General features: G+C 29.3%; 1 long non-coding RNA gene and 1 pseudogene across 1 annotated transcript; both read left to right on the plus strand.

The window, feature by feature from the left end:
* The first annotated feature begins 1700 nt into the window (after nucleotides 1-1700).
* LOC149887733 (uncharacterized) lies at nucleotides 1701-3783 on the plus strand (annotated as a pseudogene).
* A 2030-nt stretch (nucleotides 3784-5813) lies between these two features.
* LOC149887734 (uncharacterized) lies at nucleotides 5814-6501 on the plus strand. The gene is made up of 2 exons (XR_016452283.1): nucleotides 5814-5997; nucleotides 6240-6501. It is a non-coding gene; the product is annotated as an uncharacterized LOC149887734 (long non-coding RNA).
* Nucleotides 6502-16072: the final 9571 nt, after the last annotated feature.

Raw genomic sequence — 16072 nt, forward strand, 5'->3', positions numbered from 1 at the left:
TTCAAATAGATTAGGATGGACGTCAAAAACTAAATTCAGTATTTGATCATTGTGACTTAAAAAATATGTATGTTACTCTAAATTAGGAAAGATATCCTGCTGTTGATTACAATTTATCATTCCCAAATAATCAATACTCAAGAGCTTATAGAGATGCATCCATGCTCACTGAAAAATCTTATGGAATGACTGAAATAGTTACACAACCAAGATCATCTGCTATAGACTACAGGCATATATATATTTAAATTTTGAAGTTAAATGATTTTTTTTTCTTTACGTAAGGAAAACATGAAATGTTCAAAGAAAAATTTAAAAAATCTTTTGAAAAAAAAACAACATTTAAAAAACGTCAGACAATTTAATGACATTGCTGATGATTGCAATTGAAAATGGATTGATTGATAAAGAATCGCTAATGTCAGATGTAAAAGAAGAAAAAGAAAAGAGGTCTGTGGGAAGACCTAAAAAATTTCTTGAAACAGATGAAGTAAAACAAGAAAAAGTAATAGATCCAAAACATGAAGGATTAAAAGCAATTAGAAATAAACCAGTATCTGTTAAATTAACAAACATGGAAACAGGAGAAGTTAAAATTTATAATTAATTGCATTGCGCTATGCGTGAAACTAAACATGGTTGGAGATATTTCGAACTACGTGATGGAAAGGTTGATAATGGGTTTAAAAAAGAAATATTAAGTTCTATAAAATTAAATTCTAATGTGTATTAATTATGATGTTCCATAATTGTCTTACCTACTAAATTTCACTATTAAAAAAATTTTTGTATGGTATATTTACTTTTTTTTGTAAATATTTTTTAACAAGAAAAATGAAATTTTCAAACTGGCTTAAAAAAATCTTGCTATATAAAAAATGGAAAATAAAAATGTCAAAGAGTTGCGACAAATCGCAAAAGAGCGAAAAGTAAAATATTACTATAATATGCGAAAAAGCAATCTAGTAAAAGCATTACTATCTACTTTGCATTTAACTGTTCCACAATCTACTTCGGTCAAACACACTCCGTTAAAAACTATATCAATCGATCAAAGTACATCAAAAAATATAATATATAAACCGATTCAGAATATAATTAATTTAACTCATACATCCGAAGTATCTGGTATTTTAACAAAGATAAAGTCACCAAGAACTGCTGTAACAAATGGCGTCCTATGTTTCAACCAAATCCTAAATTTCAATTTAGAACTGAATATGAGAAATTTTTATTACACAACCGAAAATATTCACAAAAAAAGTTATTACCGAAATAATTTCAATGTCATATATGATTTATGACTAAATTTATGACTTAATGATTTATGGTTAAAGTTTAATACTTTTGTAATATAAGTTTAAAGCGCTGCCTGTTTGGAATACAGTCTTAGATAACAAGTTGAAAAATAACATTGTTTATTTTCAAAAACATATCGTAGTTGGTGGAATGATAACAACAGAATGGAATATCAAAAAGTTGAAGGTGAAAGAAGAAATTCATTCCTCTACATAGCTGGGAATAATTGGTATGTAAAAAACAAGAATCGCAGCGGTTATATTTATTTAAAATGCAAAAACTATCAACTGTATTATGGAACTGCAAAAATACGCAAATAAAGTGATTTACTTGAGACAATACGAGGGCACTCTTGTGATTCCAAAACAGAAGATTTTAGCCATTTTGAAGCGCTGGAAAAAATGAGATTGAAAGCTGCAACTACACAAATTCCATTACGCCAGATTTACTTGGAAATGATTCAAGATTGTCCTGAAAATGTTAAAAGTTCTTTATCCTACTTAAAATGTGAACAGATACTTCGTGATGAAAGAAAAACTCAGTATAGTGCAAATCTCAACAGCGTTAGAAGAAGCAGAATTGGTAATACCTGACCCAAATCCATTTACCAACATTCTGAAAGGAATCGTCAGATTTGAAGACCAGTTGGCCATGACTTTTTGTTAAACTTTTTTAGAAATTGATTAAACATATTTTAACCTTAGCACAGAATATTCTATTTTTGTAATACTTTTCAACACTCTAACAAGTTTTTTCGTTTTTTTCTGGCTTTACAATTATTTTCATTGATGCAACATTTTGCGTTTTTCCATGCATCTTTAAAGGAGGTCAACTACTAAACATCTCGATTGTGACATTGTCTTTCCTGTGTTTCATGTACTTATGACTTGGAGAAAAGAAGGTATTTACATCGCCATATTTAGAAAAACTAAGGAAATTTCAAGTGACTTTCAACCTCGAATTTCTATGGCTGACTATGAAGCAGCAATTGGCAGTGCCTTGAAGGTCGTCTTCCCTGAAATTGACTAGTTGCCGGTTTCATTACGGCCAAGCATTTTTGAAAAAAATCAAAGCCGTTGGTCTTCAATCTGAGTGCATCAACAACCCTGCCATTAGGAGGTGGGACCGGAAATTCTTTGCCATGTGCCTCTTGCCTGGTGTTCTCTTCAGAGCAGAAGTAGATTTACTAAAAACCGAGATGAGTCAATTTGCTAACATTGAAACTCGTGAAAAAATGAGAAAGTTATTGTATTACTTTGAGAAGTATTGGGTGACATCACAAACCCCAGCTTTTTTTTCTGTGCATGGACTTCAATTCTGAACCAACAATGTCTCGGAAGCACTGCATTCAAAAATGAAGAGATGGATGATTGTTCACTCTAGCTTCTTGAGGTTTCTAGACAATATAAATCATCAGGTATTGCCATATTTGAATGAATATTGTGTAATCCATCGATTAAACTCATAACAAAGTAACTAAGATTAATTTTCAATTCATTAAGGTATTAGGATCTCTTCTGATATGTGTAAATCAACACATAAATTAGTTATCATAATTTCTTAATCGCACTATTTAAATTTGTGCTAACAAATATTTTACAAAACAAACCATTTGCTCATATTTTGAAACAGGTTGAAAGTATGATTACGATGATTTATTTGTGACAATTTGCTCATATCTGCCCTTAACAATATTTTGATGATATATATGTAATCTTTATTGCATTTGCAATTTCAATCTTTGTTTGTTTGAATTTCTTATAATAAAAATGCATCAAAAGATTTTTTTAATGAATTTTTAGATAATTCTAAATGCAGAACTGGAACTCAACCAATCACAAAATGGTTATCAATCTCGAAGAGGACAAAGACGAGAGTTCGATCTTTTGAACGAAAACAAAGTTATGAAGAAAAACTTTGCACAGGAGAGTGGACTCCGACAAAGTTTCTTGAGGCTTCAGCTTTCTTCTTTAATGACATCAAACTCACACCAGTGGGATATACAGAACGAGAGCAGGTAAAATAAGTTGTCAAAACTCATGTTCATTATAAAATATTTCTGAATATGAAATAACTTGGTGTAGTAAATGTTTCAGTTAAATATTTTAATACCTCGATAGGGTGATTAGACCACATTATCATTAAAATAAATTTTATGTTTTCGGACGAAAACATAAAATTTTCTGTAGTATAATTTTTATCGTGTAAAGTACCATTAGAATGTTTTTATCTAATTTCATATTTGAAATTTGATTTTAGGACGAAAATCCACATGAGAATGTTCAGGATTATCAACAAGAGACCAGGCCTGCGGGGACATTGTGCAAGATATGCGTTGCACTTCATTTAGAAGTTGTTAATCTGCCGTGTAGACACTTTTGTATGGGTCTTCGGTGTTCAAATATCCTTTCAAATGACAGAAACAAAAGATGTCCAGTTTGTTGTTCTGAAATTGAACACTTTTTAAATGTTTTTGTGTCTTAGTAGGAGAAATTGTTTGAATATTTACGATTGTAAATTATTTATAGATCATATACATATATATAATATTCCATCATACATAGATTTTATTACAATTGGTGATTTTAATATGAAACCTTCGGATAAAATAATGAAGGAATTCCTTCAACTTTATCAATGCATTAATTTAATTAAACAATCAAGTTGTTTAATTAATTGGTTAGTAAACCTTCATGTATAGACTCACTTATAGAAAGTTGTGCTTACAACATTCGTATACCTTGTGTACTGGTTTGAGTAATTATCATCATACACAATGTTTAGATCTACGTTTTATAAATTATCACCTAAGAAACTAATATATAAATCGTTTAAAAAGTTTTCAAGCGAAAAATTTCCAACAATACTCCATAAAAACTTAAATTCTTGTTATGATATATTATTTATTTGAAACATTATTTATGCTTTAATTATAGCTTTGAGGAGGTTATTTCTCGTTTGCAAAAAAAAAGCAACCAATACCACCAATTGGTTTGAATTAAACTCTATGGTTGCTCATTCACGCTCAAGAAATTTTTTTTACTCCATGATAAGTCTATTTTGCTGTTTAATGCTTTTAATTTGTCTAACTTTGGATGTTTTGTTAAAAAAAGCCACAATCAAATAAACAGAATTCATAAAAAAGCTCTAAGTATAGTCTCCAAAAGACTTGATTTGTCATTGGATGAATTATTAAATTATGATAATAGTCCAAGAATCCATTTAAGAAATTTGAGATTTCTTATAATGGAAACCTTTAAGGCTGTTAATTATCTAAATCCAATATTTATGAAAAATCTTTTTACGATAAAAAATTTTACGTATTAACTCCGTTGTAGCAAAAAACTCATTTTTCCTCCAAAGGCTCCATATATAATGATTCTTGCTGTACGTTAGGTAGAGCCACCTCGCTCTGGAACACTATAAATAATGTCCGCAAAAAGTGTTAAGGTGTTCAAAAAACATATCAAAAATTGGTATGGTAATAATTGCGGTTACAAAATTTGTCATTTTTAAAACTTTGTTTTATTTCATACTGACATCTTTAGATAAGATTGTATTGTTATAAATATATATTTTTTTAATTGAAGCAGTTGTAAATTTTCATGACATTTTTTTTTTTTTAATGAAACAGTTGTAATTTTTTTATGACATTTCTATGTGTATGCGTGTGTGTGTAATGTCTATTAAGTTGTGTTTGTGTGTAATGTCTATAAATGTGTTGATTTAAATTAGTTTTAGTGTTTACTAAAACTATCTTGTAAAAATCAATTTCTAATAAAGTTTTTAAATTAAATTAAATTAAAAAAAGAAAGGATTTTGTAATTCGATCCAAATTTTTTCGGCTGTAAAATTCGGTTTTTAATCTTTCGGCGCAAGGAGGATTTTGTAATTCGAACCTGCAATGAAAGTATACTTTTCGGTTCTAAGTTGTTCGGTTATAAAATATTTCGGTGGTATTTTTTTTTTAACTTTTGCAATAGATTTACAATTAGAAATGATATGAAAATAAATGTTAACTCGCATGGCGATATATACAAAAAAGATAAAATAGAATTTAAGTTATCACAATCAGCTATTTCTAATGTAACTAAAAAAATTTACAGCTTCAGGTATAAAATGTTATGACGCTTTACAATTTATGAACTATGTTAAAAATAGTGCAATTTAAACAATAGATGAAAATAGAAACACAAAGGTTTATAAAGATTTTTGTTGTGAAATGGAGCGTACTAATTTTAAAACAGGAACAACTACAACAAAAAATAATTATACATTTTCAACTGATAATGAGGTTGCATTAGAATCAACAGATTTAGAAGATTTGTATGAAAGATCAAAGAATATAATTTGGAAAAATTAGCAACATCTTTAAATTTAGGATCAGGTTCTACGTTTGTTTCTTTTTTAAATATGGATATAAATTTTATTGAATATAATCCTATGAAAGCTAAATCATACATTCCACATGATAAAAAATTATCAGATAAAAAGGCAATAATTAACCCTTTTCCCGTTTGTGTTGCATATTTGCAACAAATGATTTGCTGATAATTTTTTTGGTTATAAAGTTTATCCACAACATTAGCAGTTTTGAAATATGTATTTTAGATCTTTCTATTTTTATTTTGACGCAATATAACCACAATAACATTTTCTTTTGAATAATGGCAGCTCAAAAGAGAAGTGCTATTTTTAGTAAGTTTTAGTTACTATCGTTAATGCTCATTTTTGAATATAGGAAAACCCATACTGACGCTTAAAACTTTTTAATTGTTATGTGCTATGATTGAAGTTTTATATTAGTGTCATTATAAACTAAAACAAGCATAAGATATTGTTAGATTTACCTCCTAATTTATTTGTTGCAAATGTGCAACATTGTCGGATCAAGGTATAAAAAATGATCTTTTTTTTTTACTATATGATTTCTCTGGTAGCTCCTACAAAAACTTGTAGAATTCGAAATTTTACTGTACAAGAAGCTGTTAATTACGTACTTGAACCAGATTCTGATTCTGAGTTATCAGACTTAGTGAAATCAGATGAATCAGGGAATGAGGCAGAACTTGAAATTGGCAATGTTGTTTTCAGTTCTGAAGAATCTGAGTGAGTCAGTTTTGATTACCATTGATTTGCTTTGAGAATTGATGTAAATTTACATTAATTTTTTTATCTTTAGGACTGAAGAAGAAGAAGAAGAAGAAGAAGAAGAAGAAGAAAGTGGTTTTTCACCATTCAACATGACTTTAGGATCCGAAGAGTCATGGTATGTATCAATTTGAATAATGAATCTCATATTTAAAAAATTATATATATACATATTTCCAAAATGTGAGATTCTTTATTCAAATTGATAAATACAATGCCTCTTTAAATCCAAAAGTATATTTCAAGCAATATGTATAATATATATATATATATATATATATATATATATATATATATATATATATATATATATATATATATATATATATATATATATATATTATACATATTACTTAAAATAAATTTTAGTGATTATGAGGATGATGTGATTCTGTGGAAAAGAAAGTCTGCAAAGAAGCCAGTCTATAAATGGAGGAAAACGCAACTACCAATATTTGATGCAGCGTTCCAAGGAGAGGAATTTTCTCTACCAGAACGCAATGACATGACACCATTTGAGTATTTTAAACTATTTTGGGATGATAGCATCACCCAGAACTTAGTTGAACAAACTAATCTCTATAGTGTCCAGGTAACAGGCACTAGTATAGCCACAAACTTAAAAGAGATTGAGCAATTCTTAGGTGTTCAGATGTTGATGTCATTAGTTCGCCTCCCTAGCTATGAATCGTTTTGGTCAACAGAACTTCGATGCGATGCTGTTGCTGATGTTATGAATTTAAAGCGTTATGAATGTCTTAGAAGGTTCTTGCATGCAGTGGACAATACTACAAAAAATAAATACTCTGGCAAATTGTTTAAGGTTAAACCTGTATTAGATGCTGTTCGTAATAACTGCATCAAAATTGAACAAGAGCAAGACCAATCGGTAGATGAGCAAATGATACCTGCAAAAACAAAACGCAGTGGGATATGTCAGTATATGCCCAAAAAAATCCACAAATGGGGTTTTAAAAATTTTGTTAGAGCAGGAAAGTCAGGCATAATATGCGACTTTTTCATCTACGCAGGTGCTACTAGTGCAGGTGGCCAAACTTGCGGTGCTGAGGATATAATACTTCGACTAGTTCAAGAAATGCTTAAACACAAAAACTTCCGTATATACTTTGACAACTGGTTTTCTACATTGCCATTAATTAATAAACTGAAAACTATGGGAATATTAGCTACAGGAACTTTCCGTAGTAATTGAATCGGAAAATGCCCACTTTTATCTGACATAGTATTGAAATCTCAAAGAAGAGGATCATGGAACTACCAAGTGGATCAGAATTCTGGGATACATTTAGTAAAATGGTTTGATAGCAAAGCCGTTATAGTTGGATCAACACATGCTGGTGTCGCAGGATCAACGAAAGTCAAATGGTTTGACAGCAAAAAGAAAGTATATGTTGATGTCAAAACTGATATTGTTGTTGCATACAATGCGTCAATGGGAGGAGTAGATCTGGCAGACATGCTGATACCATTATACCGCACGAGAATAAACACTAAAAAACGGTGGTACTTAAAATTGATTTTTCACTGCATTGACATATCAAAGATAAATGCTTGGTTGTTATACCGAAGGCACTGTACTAAACTTCAAGTGCCTAAAAAAAAACAGCTGACTTTAAGAAGATTTATTTTACAGGTAGCAACAGCGTTGAAGCTCAAAGACAAAGATCCAGAAAAAAAAGTTGGTCGTCCCAAAAGAAGTTTCTCACCTTTAAAGACTCTCGGAAGAAAGCCATCAAACCCAAAACCAATTAGTGATATAAGATATGATGGATTCTGCCACTGGCCCGAAATCAAGGATAAAAGGGGGCGGTGCAGAATATGTAACATGACCTGTTCTTTTGCTTGTTCAAAATGTAAAATACAACTTTGTTTGAACAAGGATAGAAACTGCTTCAAAGACTTCCATGTACAATAAAATTAGATAATATATAACTAAAGTAAGAAGAAATTATTTTAAAACTACAACGGTTCTATTAAAAATGCCTGAATTTACCCATATTACTATTATTATTATTATTATTTTTTAAAAAAAAAAGCGTTATTTTCTATACCTCTTTTCGGCAAAGTTGCATATATGCAACAAATCATAAAACAATAATAATTATCAAAAAGATTTATTTTGTGTTTTTTTCTAGCACATAATGCCATATTCTTACAAAAAATTCATTAAAAAAATTTTTTTAGTAGTTTGATCATAATGTGCCGGATAGAGGGTTAAAATAACTAATAAAGATAATGAGTGTTTTAAGTGGTGCGTAACAAGAGCATTAAATCCAAAAGATAAATATTCTGAAATAGTTGATCAAAATTTTATAGAAAATCTAATGAAAAAAATTAGGATGAGATGGAATTTCCTGTTTAAATCAAGTCACAAAATTTGAGAATAACAATACAAATATAAGTATTAACGGGTGACAACTAAAAAACGAGACTGGATTTAAAGACACATATCTTCTCAAAGGAATAAGATTTTAAAAATAGGAAAACTGTTTTAGAAGGTATTTTTATTCTAGTTTTTAAATATTTTATGTATTTTTAGTTTTTATAGAAAAATGAATAAAAAAATAAATTTAAAACAAGAAGAGATTAGAAAACGTGTGTATGAATTTTATTCAAATTACAAAAATGCTGGTAAAAAGTTCACTTATGACCACTTTAAAGTTGAGAATATACCTAAAAGTACTATCTACAAGATAATTAAACGTGCTGAAAGTGAATCTGGGTACCAAAGAGTTCAAGGAAGTGGAGTAAAAGCCAAAAAAATGACCAGGACAAATATTGAAAGGCTCAAACTCATGTTTGACCATAAAGACGGAGTTTCTCAACGACAGGCAGCTAAAAAGTTCAACTGTACTCAGCAACACATTAGTAAAACATTAAAAAAAAGAACAAATATTAAGTCAAGAAAAAAAATGACGATTCCTAAACGCTCTGACCAGCAAAAAGCAGCAGCTAGAACTAAGTGCAGTCGATTATGTCAGAAATTCAAAAATCGTAAACCAATCATTGACGATGAGTCTTATTTCACGTTAAATCGCTCCAGTATCGATGGAAATGATATTACTAGTAAAAAATGATTTTATACTAGTGATGTAAAATCTACTCCATCTACAGTTAAATACCAAACAAAACAAAAGTTTCAAAAAAAAAATACTTCTATGGATTGCTTTTTCTGAAAATGGAGTTTCTCGGCCTTATTTTGTACCAAGTGGACTGGCTGTAAATAAAAAAATCTATTTAAACAAATGTATTAAGAAGAGACTTATTCCATTCATCAATAAGTTTCATTCAGATGGTGCATATGTATTCTGGCCAGATTTAGCATCATCTCACTATGCAAAAACAGTAATCATGTACCTAAACAAGGAAAACGTGCATTATGTTGAGAAAGCGGATAACCCTGCAAACTTGCCAGAATGTCGTCCTATCGAAAATTTTTGGAGTATTTTGAAAGGCCTTGTCTACAAGAATAATTGGCATGAAGAAAATCTTAAAAAATTACGTTCTAGAATCAATTATTGCCTTAATAAAATTGATATTGAGCTCATACGGAGCCTAGCTCAGTCTATACCAGGCCTAGTTGATAAAGTCAGAAGAAATGGTTTAATTGAGAACAACTGATTATATATATAAAAACTAGAAAAAAATACTTTCTTGAACATTTTTCCTTTTTGTTTTATCCTACATCTTTAAAGAGATATGTGTCTTTAAATCCAGTCTCGTTTTTTAGTTGTCACCCGTTAATGTATTTGTATATGAAAACTCATCAGTTCATATTTTGCGTGTGTCAAAAAACAAAAACCGCAAACATTTAATAGATTTATTACTCATTACAATTGATGAAACGTATCACTACTGTTTAATAAAAAATTTAAACAGATTACTATCTTCACAAACAACAAATAATCAACATAAAATTCACAATTGTAGAAATTGCTTAAATGGATTTCATTCTGAAAAATCATAACTAAGCACAAAATGTTTGGTGAAACACATAAATCAGTATATATTAAACTTCCAGAACCAAGTTCAACAATGCAATTCAATCAGCAAAATAGAATAATGAGAGTACCATTTCTAGTTTATGCAGACTTTGAAAGTTTTATCAAGGCAATCAATGCATGTAAGCCAAATTCAAATAAATCAAATACTAAACAATATCAAAAGCATATTCCATGTTCATTCTGTTATTATATTAAATGTTTTGAAGAGAGAATTTATCAAACCAGGCTAGTCACATTTCCTGCAAGTAATGAAACAGATGATGTTGCGCAAAAATTTGTTGATAGCTTAGAAGAGGATATAAAGAACATTTGTGGTATAATTAAGTATACAAAAAAGACTTCTGAAAACATAAATGATACAACATCATGTTTTCGGAACAACACTGTATAAGTGGAAAGTATAGAGGTTCTGCTCATGAAGGTTGTAAAATACCAAAATTCTTTCTAGTTATTTTTCACAATTTATTTGGGTATTACTGTCATTGGCATATAAAGAAATTATCTGGAGGAAAAATAAACTGCATACCAATCAATAATAAATCATCAATGAAGAAAAGTATATAAGCTTTTCTAGAGAAATTAAAGTTGGTGAGTTTATTAATAAAGATGGTAAGAGTGTTGAAATTAAATGCAAATTCCGTTTCATGGATAGCTGAAGATTTATGCCTTCTAGTCTAGACATTTTATCAAAGAATTCAACAAAAGATCAATGTAAGAATATCGTAATATTTTATTTAGGTGAAAATTAGATTTGTTACAAATAAAAAATGTGTATCCGTATGATTGGGTTGATTCTATTAATAAACTTTATGAAACACAATTATGTATGCAATTATTAATGCATTAAATGTATCAAAATGACGCGATTTTGAAAATGTATAAAAAGAGAGTGTAATTTGTAATATGTATGATTCGCAGTCATATGTAAAAAATATTATCAAGTTCATAAGGAAAATGTGATTCTTTAGTGTCTCAGGGAAAGTCTAAATAACTCCCCACACGCTTTTTATCTTTTTTGGGAGCTCGTTTTTTGAAATAAACACCTCCACAAAACACTAGCATTTTAAAAGTGCTACTTAAAGAAGAAAACCCATCATAGTAATTTAAGATTTAACAGATATTTCAAGAATTTTCCTTGTTATAAAAGTAGTTTTAGGGCATCGCTGCATTTGAAACCATTAAATGACTCTTTGCAGTTTTGTGTCATTCCATGTTAACACTTTCTTAGCATTTCAGGATTTGAGAGTTCTTGAGAAATAGGTTTAAGGGGGAAAGTTCCTCAAAATTTAGGAATTTTATGATTTTTTTTTTGCAAATATGAAAGTAAAATTATTAAGAAATTAAATGGTGAAAACAGTTTTTAAAAAGCAAAACTTTTCGTTAAATAAATTACATTTTTGTATGGTCATCTGTGTCATTTTTCCCTAGCAACGTCCCTGGTTACAGGAAAAATATCAATAAAACCCCTTTTTTGGCATTATTTTTTTTCAGTTTTGTTTGAAATGCAAGCTACAAGTCATATTTCAAAACCTGATATTTGAAAATTCCTCATTTTAAGTCATCTTTTCAAGCTACAAATCTGTAATTGTCCAAATATGTAACTAAAATTTGGACTTTACGATGCTATTGGAGTCTTTAATATAGGATTAAAGTCTAGTATCCTTATGTTTGAAAAACTTTGTATGATACCAGGACAGTATACCATTTCTGGATGCAATTACTTGAACCAGAGAAGAGTCAGCATGTCAGTATATAAAAACAAAGACACGATCAAGAAACGAAGAATGATTTTAAGAGGCCGCAAACATTAAAAATCAGACAAATTTGAACAGAAAGAAGGAAGTTTGTATAGGGCTGGTGTTTATGATTAAAAACTAATAATAATATGCTTTTTTATATTATATTTCTTTCATTACTGTTAGTTTATAATGTTTTTCATTTTAATTTTCTCTTATTTGTCATTTTTCTCAGAACGCAGGTTTTTAACCTCCCGGCAGAAGTATCTTGAAAACCGTTTGACCGATTTATATGAAATTTTCAGAAAGTGCTCCTCTCATAAAGATGTATACAATAAGCAGACAACTTTTTTAAAATGTTTTTTAAACAGAAAAAAACTTAGAAAACGTTTATAATTTTCGTGCTTAAAATGATAGCAAAAATTAAACATGGCCACCACCTGACAGAAAAGTTGTTAACAAAAACTGTCTGTTTATTGCATAGATCTATCTTTCATCAATAAACTGGGAAAAAAATAACTATTAATGACTTTCTGATCGACTGCAATCTTTGCCAGGGTGAAGGAACTAATTTCCCTTTTTTCCTTAGTTACCAGGTTACCATGGCAACATGGTGCTATATTTTTTGATAGAACTTTTTAATTTTTAATATAGTTTTATTTAAAACATAAAAACTTTGTAAATGCTTTGCTTTAAAAAATAGTTTTTTGAGGGACTTTCCCCCTATATTCCTGCATAATTGCCACAGGTAAATTAATTATTTGTCTACATAGACATACATAAACAAGCCATATGGCTTGTTTTACCCGTAACTTTATCTTATTGCCATTGTCACCAACTATTTTTCCCTTTTAAAAAAAATGATGACAAATGACTTTATATGGAAAGTTTGTACAATGGTAAAGTACAGCTATTACAGAATTTTTTATACTCAGCAGGTTATTTTTATTTTTTCATATAGCCATTCCAACAAATTCTACATTGCGTTAATAGTTTTGAACTAGAAACACTTCGATTTTTAGATGGTGATGAATAAAATGTACTTTCAAAGTCACAGTTAGAACATTGTATTATAATTTCAATAGAAAATGCCACACGTATATATTCATTATGAAAAATAGTTATTCTGCTATTGCACTCACTGCCTGTAGAACACTGTTCAAATACACTTTTAATAATTCTAAAGTTACAAATAAAGAAAAAACTGTCAACTTCGGAATCACAATTTAATGCAGCACCAAAGTTATGTTCTCTTTTAAGCTTTGATGTACTTGTTGTTTCTGATTTCCTGCTACAACCATTTACTTCCTCTGTTCTTCTTGTCTACCTATTTCCTTAATACTTTCTCTTTAAATTTCTAATTTCATTTCTTTTTTTCGCCATATCCAGATAGATAGTTTTCAGTTAAATTACTTTGTATTAATGATACAATGAAGTTTGTAAGAAATATTATATTTTACAGAACTGTAGAAAGGCATAACAGATCTAACATTGAAAAATACTTCAAAACTACAAGTTAAAACCTTCAAGAAGTAATGAATAAATTTGTTGTTTACACCATTGCTATGGCGTTGCTAAGGAGTAGGTAACTGTATTAACCACAATAATGGTATTTTTTGTTACTTTTTAAGCATGTAATAGTAAAAATATATTATGGATTTAATACTTCAATGCTGAAAATAAAATAATTAAAAAAAAAAAGAATTTTTTTTTGATTTTTAGTGGGGCCACATAAATGGGAGCAATCTTAAACTTGTATACCTTTTGCTGACTCAGCATGTTTTAGAGTATGCTAATACTTTTTGTTATTTTTATTCATTATGTTTCATTAAAGCACATATTTTTTAACAAATACTGCGTCAAAATTGAATATATTGACTGTTTTAATTTTTCTGGGGTAGTACCCCTTAAATTGTGGAACAGCAATCTTGTTTGGATAATTCTTACTTTTGCTGTAATGAGTAAACAATGTTGTTACTTATCAAAAAGAGAGTATTTTAATGAGACAACCATTAAAATTAGTGTTGCTAAACATATACAATGAGATATCCAGAGAACTGGAAAATCATAATGATAAATATGGCACCATATAAGATATTTTGTGAGGAATAGAAATCATCATCAATGGCTTGCCACATTGTGAGCAAATTACCCTCGAGCTTAGTGGTCTATCCTATTAAATTCAAACATTTCTTGAAAAAAGATTTTACACCGTAACCGGATTTATTATAGAAAGTGTATTGATAATGCTGGCTAAGAATTGAAGTATCGCTTTCGGTGTGGCTTTGATATTATTTTATTAGTGTGAAAAGTTTAATGCCGTAACAGTCTTTTTTTCAGTTTAAACCTAAAACTTGAGTAGTGCTAAGAGGCCGAAGTTTTGTCTGTTTTCTTCATTCTCTAATTCTTTATATTTTGATTCAAACTTTCGTAAGTGAAATGTTTTTCTTAGAGACGTAGCATTTGCATTTCTGATGATATATGTGCGATGTGTTTATTAAATCAGCTCCTTTTTTAAGATCGTTTTCATGTAATGAGTTTGTATGTTTAAAAACAAGATTTGGATTTTTGTCTATTAATGCTCTGTATATGTGATAAGTGCTGCTGAAAGAAGAAATAAATATGATCAAACCCCGATTAGCACTCAACAAAGTCTGTATAAATTAGTTTTATTTGTTTAAGGTAAGACCATCGGCTTTTTCCTCGAGAAGTAAACATTAAAAACCTTTTCCAATCAGAAATCTATTTTCATACTGCTAATTTTATTTATCTGCTTAATTAAGTTTTTATAGGTTTCTAAACTTTTCATTTGCAAGATTTACATACTTTCAAGCAGGTCAAGTGATTAAGTCTATAAACTATCCTGGTCAATATACAGCTTAGCCAAGTTTAGTAAATTATATTGATGACTTTTCATGGTCGCATGAAAGTAACCATTTTTGACATAAATATATAGCAGTAGCATTAACCATCGCAGGTAATACTGGTTTTGCTGTGAGTTAGGCTTACATCAATCAAAGGTCCTGATCTGAAGAGTTGATTTAGTTTGAAAGTACTTTTGCGTCACATCTATGGAATTTCTGGGGATTGTAATACAGTTGTATATGGCATTAAACATATTCCAACAATTAAAAGAAAGTTTGATTATAATGCTATCGTGATAAACAATGCACCAAAGGTTGTTAAAGTAATACTGGATAGAGTTTATTAGTAGATGCCAGTTTTACAATCCGGACGAACTTCTAGCAAGTTCAAAAATAATTTCATCTGTATTTAAAAATCCATTCCCAATTTTGTTCTTAATGTTCTTAAACAACTAGAAAGAATAAAGTCATCTATAACTGATATTCATATCAAGTGCTTTTTCTCCCAAATACTTCAGCAAATACTCAAGCTATTGCAATTGTTTTTAGTAATAAATTTGTTGACTGTGAATCTGTAGGAGATAAATATAAGTTGGCGTATTAATTGGAGCGATCATCAGGATCCCACTGATTCAGAATTTTTTTGCTGCAAAAATCTATTGATATATTATTTTTATTGAATGATGGTGATTAAATGGTTTGATATACACCGCGACCATTTTCTCTAGACGCATGTAGAATTTAGCGGGTTTACAGTGTTACAGTGGTAATAAAATTGTTCTAACGGTACTTTTGAATAAGTATATGTTAGAAAACAATGATTCATTACGCATCTGATTATTAATTGTCTTGATTGTATTAAAATAATGAAATTTTTAATATTCATGTGGCAATTTTCTATAGACGCATTAGAGTTTTTACGAGTTTTGTCGCAATTTGCTAAATTAAAAATGCAATTTGCTGAATTAAAAATGCCGAAGATAAAAGAATTACAAAT

Source organism: Hydra viridissima, unplaced genomic scaffold, assembly GCF_058129835.1.
Source record: "Hydra viridissima isolate aposymbiotic clone 2 unplaced genomic scaffold, HvirCarnegie_v1 scaffold_5, whole genome shotgun sequence".
Taxonomy (NCBI): Eukaryota; Metazoa; Cnidaria; class Hydrozoa; order Anthoathecata; family Hydridae; genus Hydra; species Hydra viridissima.